Below are 6,000 nucleotides of genomic sequence, written 5' to 3' on the forward strand. Positions count from 1 at the left end.
CTGTTGTGGTAACGCCTTGGCCTTCTCTCCCTGACCCTGCACCTTTATTGGTCATTTGAGTCAACCATAAATTAATATCCTGCGTACCCCATGACATAAATCTATTCCCAGCCATTTTTTCCCGAAAGCGCTCATCATAATTTAGCCATGCCCACCCTTCGTAATCTTTGAATGCTCCCAGGATGCTATCCCCATATTACAGCAGGGCACCGTATTGCTCCGGCTGATAATGTCCTACTACGCTGGCCAATCTAAGGAAACCCCTAACCCAATTAATGATGTTTTGGGGAAATCTTGTGCCAGCGCTGCGCTCCACTTTCCTCTTCTTGCCCTTCTTGCGTGGCTTCCTGTCTCCCCTCCTGCCTTCTAACAGGCGGAAAATGTTTACATATCTCTGTCTCCTGATCCTCATCCTTAATTTCTTGGGAACCCTTCCCATAACTCTGTTAATGATGCTAATGCGGGGTGTCCCATTGTCCTGGCTCGGGCCCGACCCCCCTGACCTTCGCAATGTCGCCGAAGCGCTGCTATCCGACGAGGACTAAGTCGAGGAATCCGAACTGGAACTAGAACTCCCCGTGTGCGCACTCCTTCTCTTATTAGCTTTTTTAGCCGATTTTTGAATGATAACCTCACCCTCATTACCTGCTGTCGCTCCTTGGGTGAAGTGAGCCACAACCACCGCCTGTGCTTCTCTGCTTTCCAAGCCGGCCCCGCTGCCTACCAGGGTAGTCCCTCTCGTCCCTGGACCGTTCCCTCCATTGCTCCATAGACGCTCCCTGGTCTCGTCTGAGCGCTGCACCTGCAAAGGAAGACACGCCACCGACGGCCTCTGCTCCGAAGATATTGTCCCCCTTGTCATCTCCATTTCCCCTTTGGCTCCTATCCCGTTGTGATGTATCCCATTTCCTGCTTGTCTCCCCGCTCTCCCCCCTCCCCTATGACACACTCCGTCCGCCCATAATCCCTATCTCCCTCCTCAAGCTCCATGTATTCCCGTACCTTTTTTCCTTTCTGCCTCCCCTAATGTTCCCGGTGCCGATCCCCTACCCAATCGCGCTCCCCTGTTAGCTATTATGGACTGTTTTGTCACCCGCGTGGCATGCCCGCACTCACCACATGCTTGTCCTCCTGCCTCTCCGCTCCACGCTGCCCAACCCTCCGTTTCGAAAGTGACTCGATGAATACCCCTGCAGCGTCCAGGCGCTCCTATTTCCGCTCTGTTCCCGACTGCTTTCTGCCGGCCTCTTCCGTGTCTGCTCAGGCTTGCGGCCTGCCGGCCCGCTCCTTCCCGCCCAACTCCACTCGGCGCCATCTTTCTTGCTCCCGCCCTCTCTCTCCCGCGTGTCACAGTCCTGCTCGCTGAGGGCGCCTCGGTCAGTCGTCCGTCTTTCTCCCTCGCTGCTTCCTCCTGGTTCACGGCAGCGTAAGCATGCTGTGGTTGCTCAGCCGAGGAAACCGGATAACTGGGGGGGAGACGCCTGAAAATCGCTGCCCGAAGCACTAAAAGACAATATCCAGGCCCTGTATCCTGGGTCCCTGCCCGCTTCTTTGCACAACCACGTCCTTCCTCCTCCTCCTCCGGGGCCGCTTCTGGGCCGCTTTCACCCGAGCTGGCCGCCTGTCTGGGAGGTGGCGGCTCTGGAGCCTGTCCCCGGGGAGCCTGCTCCGGGCGCTGGCTGTGAGCGCGCGGCGTATCGCTGTGGGCATTTCGCCCTTTCTTGCCTGCCGCCACGGCACCCTGCTCGGGCCTAACACTTTTTCCTTGCCGCGAGGCATCAGTGAGGCCAATATTCGAGTAACGTGCGGCTATCGGCACCTCCTCGTCCCACCTCCCTTCGACGTGTCTTTATTTATTGCTCCCCCCCCCCCCCTTGGTTTACAAATTCGCTAATCGGCGCCTCCGTCTCACGAAATCTGCCCACCTCGCCGAAAACAAGTCTTGCTGCCTGTCTTGGAAACGTAGAACTTGCCCAATCTGTGCACAACTCTCTTCTATGAAAAAGGAGCTGACTGAGGTTAAAGCTCAATTAGCTTTAATTACAAAAAATACACCCACATTGCATTACTCAGAAAATAATTCCCCAATACCAAAGAATAACCAGGAGTCAGAAAAAGAAATACAGTAGGCTCAGGTAGGATTACACATGTGTCCCATAGTCACCCATTCGTGACAGATTTGCAGCCAACAAGTATACCCCCCCACTCAAGCAGGTCATTAAGTAAATCATTAAAAACCAGGATTACAGTGGGCTCTGGTAGAATTGGACCAGTTACTAGGAGACACACACAGTATCAAATGCAACAAGAACAAAAAGCCTTCCCTATATTAAAAACTGAAGTCCTAGAGAAAACATTGAAGTGTTACCAGAAAAGAGAGAAAACCAATGCATGCAGAATTTCAAGATACATAACCAAAAGAAAAAAGCAAATTGAGATGGATAACTCTGGCATCAGTGGCACAACTGCAAAAGGAAAGAGTGAAGTGAATAACAAATCTCAACTAAAGTCTCATAAGGAGTGCAGGAAAAGCATAATCTTAAAGAGAGGACCTGGAAAGCTATGACCACAAATGCTCATAGTTTGGGAAATAAAATACCAGATCTGCAGGCCCTAATGATAGAGGCAGAAGTGGACATTGTTGCTATCACAGAGACATGGTTCACAGAATCTCATGATTGGGATACGGCAATACCAGGCTATAACTTGTTAAGGAAGGACAGAGTGGATAGAAAAGGGGGAGGTGTGGCTCTTTATGTCAGAAACAATATCCAAGCATCTGAGCTACAAGGAAGTTGGGGCAAGGAAGAAGCACTATGGGTAGACCTAAAAACAGATGATGGAGCATCAATTTATATTGGAGTGGTTTACAGGCCCCCCTAACCAAAAGGAAGAGCTGGACAGAGACCTGGTTGAAGACATCCATAAGATAGGTAAGAAGGGAGAAGTGGTGATCGTGGGTGACTTTAATATGCCAGATGTAGACTGGAAATCCCATCTGCAGAATCTAAAAATAGTAGAGCAATAGTGGATGCCATGCAAGTAGCTTAGTTCAAACAAATGGTATTAGAACCCACGAGAGAAGGAATATACTCGACTTAGTGCTCACTAATGCAGATAATGTCTCTGATGTCGAGGTGGGCACCCACCTCAGCACCAGTGATCATCAAACAATATGGTTTAATATCACTAAAAGAATAGGGAAAAGAACCACAAAGACCCGAGTTTTACAATTCAAAAACACAGACTTTGAGGAAATGGGGAAGTACCTAGAGGAAGAACTAAATGGATGGGAGAATGAGAGAGATGTGGATCAGCAGTGGATCAATCTAAAAGGAGCAATCACCAAGGCAACTACTCTTATGTTAGAAATGTAAAGAAAAGCAAAAGGAAATGAAACCTATCTGGTCTCAAACGAGGTGGCTGACAAAATTAAAGCTAAAAGAACAGCATTCAAAAATATAAAAGATCCCAAAGGGAGGAGCACAAAGAAGAATATTTGATTCAACTGAGGGAGACGAAGAAATTAATCAAGTTGGCAAAAAGTCAAGCGGAAGAGAGGATTGCCAAGGAGATAAAAAAATGGTGACAAACATTTTTCAGATACATCAGCGAAAGAGAAAAGTCCATAGTGGTATAGTGAAATTGAAAGGTGGAAATGATCAATGTGTGGAGAGAGACGAAGAAATGGCAGAAATATATTAAATGAATACTTCAGCTCTGTATTCACTAAAGAAGACCCTGGAGAAGGACCATTTCTACACAAGAAGCTGGAGGGTAGTGGAATAGATGAAAATCATTTTACAGTAGAAAATGTATGGGAAGAGCTAAAGAATCTGAAAGTGGACAAGCCATGGGGCCTGATGGGATTCATCCAAGGATTCTGAGGGAGCTCAGAGATGTGCTGGCGGGTCCGCTGTGTGGACCTGTTCAATAGATCCCTAGAAACGGGAGTGGTGCCGAGTGATTGGAGAAGAGCGGTGGTGGTCCCGCTTCACAAGAGTGGGAACAGAGAAGAGGCTGGTAACTACAGACCGGTTAGCCTCACTTCGGTGGTGGGGAAAAGTAATGGAGTCACTGTTGAAAGAGAGAATAGTGAATATCTACAGTCCGGAGAATTGATGGACCAGAGGCAGCATGGATTCACCAGGGGAAGATCCTGTCAGACAAATCTGATTGACTTTTTCGACTGGGTAACCAAGGAATTGGATCAAGGAAGAGCGCTAGATGTCATCTACTTGGATTTCAGCAAAGCTTTTGATACGGTTCCGCACAGGAGACTGGTGAATAAAACAAAAAGCTTGGGAGTGAGTGCCGAAGTGTGACCTGGATTGCAAACTGGTTGACGGACAGAAGACAATGCGTGATGGTAAATGGAACTTTCTCTGAAGAGAGAGCGGTTTTAAGTGGTGTACCGCAAGGATCGGTGTTGGGACCGGTCCTGTTCAATATCTTTGTGAGCGACATTGCGGACGGGATAGAAGGTAAGGTTTGTCTTTTTGCGGACGACACTAAGATCTGCAACAGAGTGGACACGCCGGAAGGAGTGGAGAGAATGAGACGGGATTTAAGGAAGCTGGAAGAGTGGTCGAAGATATGGCAGCTGAAATTCAATGCGAAGAAGTGCAAAGTCATGCATTTGGGGAGTGGAAATCCGAATGAACTGTATTCGATGGGGGGGGAAAGGCTGATGTGCACGGGCAGGAGAGAGACCTTGGGGTGATAGTGTCTAATGATATGAAGTCGGCGAAACAATGCGACAAGGCGATTGCAAAAGCCAGAAGAATGCTGGGATGCATAGAGAGAGGAATATCGAGTAAGAAAAGGGAAGTGATAATCCCCTTGTACAGGTCCTTGGTGAGGCCTCACCTGGAGTACTGTGTTCAGTTCTGGAGACCGTATCTACAAAGAGACAAGGACAAGTTGGAGGCGGTACAGAGAAGGGCGACCAGGAAGGTGGAGGGTCTTCATCGGTTGACATACGAGGAGAGATTGAAGAATCTAAATATGTACACCCTGGAGGAAAGGAGGAGCAGGGGTGATATGATTCAAACTTTCAGATACTTGAAAACTTTAACGATCCAAAGACAATGACAAACCTTTTCCAACAGAAAAAAATCAGCAGAACCAGAGGTCACGAGCTGAGGCTCCAAGGAGGAAGACTAAGAACCAATGTCAGGAAGAATTTCTTCACGGAGAGAGTGGTGGATGCCTGGAATGCCCTTCCGGAGGAAGTGGTGAAGTCCAAAACTGTGAAGCACTTCAAAGGGGCATGGGATAAATATTGTGGATCCATCAGGTCCAGAGGACGCATATAAAGAGCAGGTAGTAAAATACTGCACGGAGCGGCAGTAGCCACAGAGGCATTCACGGAGCGGGATGCCAGTGGCCAGTGGTAGGTGTCCACCTTCATGGAGCGGAAGGATGTAGGGCTGTCATCTCCCAATTAAATAAAAAACAAAAACAAAAAACAAAACAGGGATGGGATCCATCAGGTCTAGAGGACACATATAAAGAGCAGGTAGTAAAATACTGCACGGAGCGGCAGTAGCCACAGAGGCATTCACGGAGCGGGATGCCAGTGGCCAGTGGTAGGTGTCCATATAAAGAGCAGGTAGTAAAATACTGCACAGAGCGGCAGTAGCCACAGAGGCATTCACGGAGCGGGATGCCAGTGGCCAGTGGTAGGTGTCCACCTTCACGGAGCGGAAGGATGGAGGGCTGTCATCTCCCATAATAAATAATAAAAAACCCCAGGGATGGGATCCATCAGTTCTAGAGGACGCATATAAAGAGCAGGTAGTAAAAACACTGCATGGAGCGGCAGTAGCCACAGAGGCATTAACGGAGCGGGATGCCAGTGGCCGGTGGTAGGTGTCCACCTTCACAGAGTAGAAGGATGAAGGGCATCCATCTCCCAATTAAAAAAGAAAAGAAAAAAAAGAAAAAAAAACAGGGATGGGTTCATGGGCTTATAGGTATTACCAATTATTAGGCTTT

Source organism: Rhinatrema bivittatum, chromosome 2, assembly GCF_901001135.1.
Source record: "Rhinatrema bivittatum chromosome 2, aRhiBiv1.1, whole genome shotgun sequence".
Lineage (NCBI taxonomy): Eukaryota > Metazoa > Chordata > Amphibia > Gymnophiona > Rhinatrematidae > Rhinatrema > Rhinatrema bivittatum.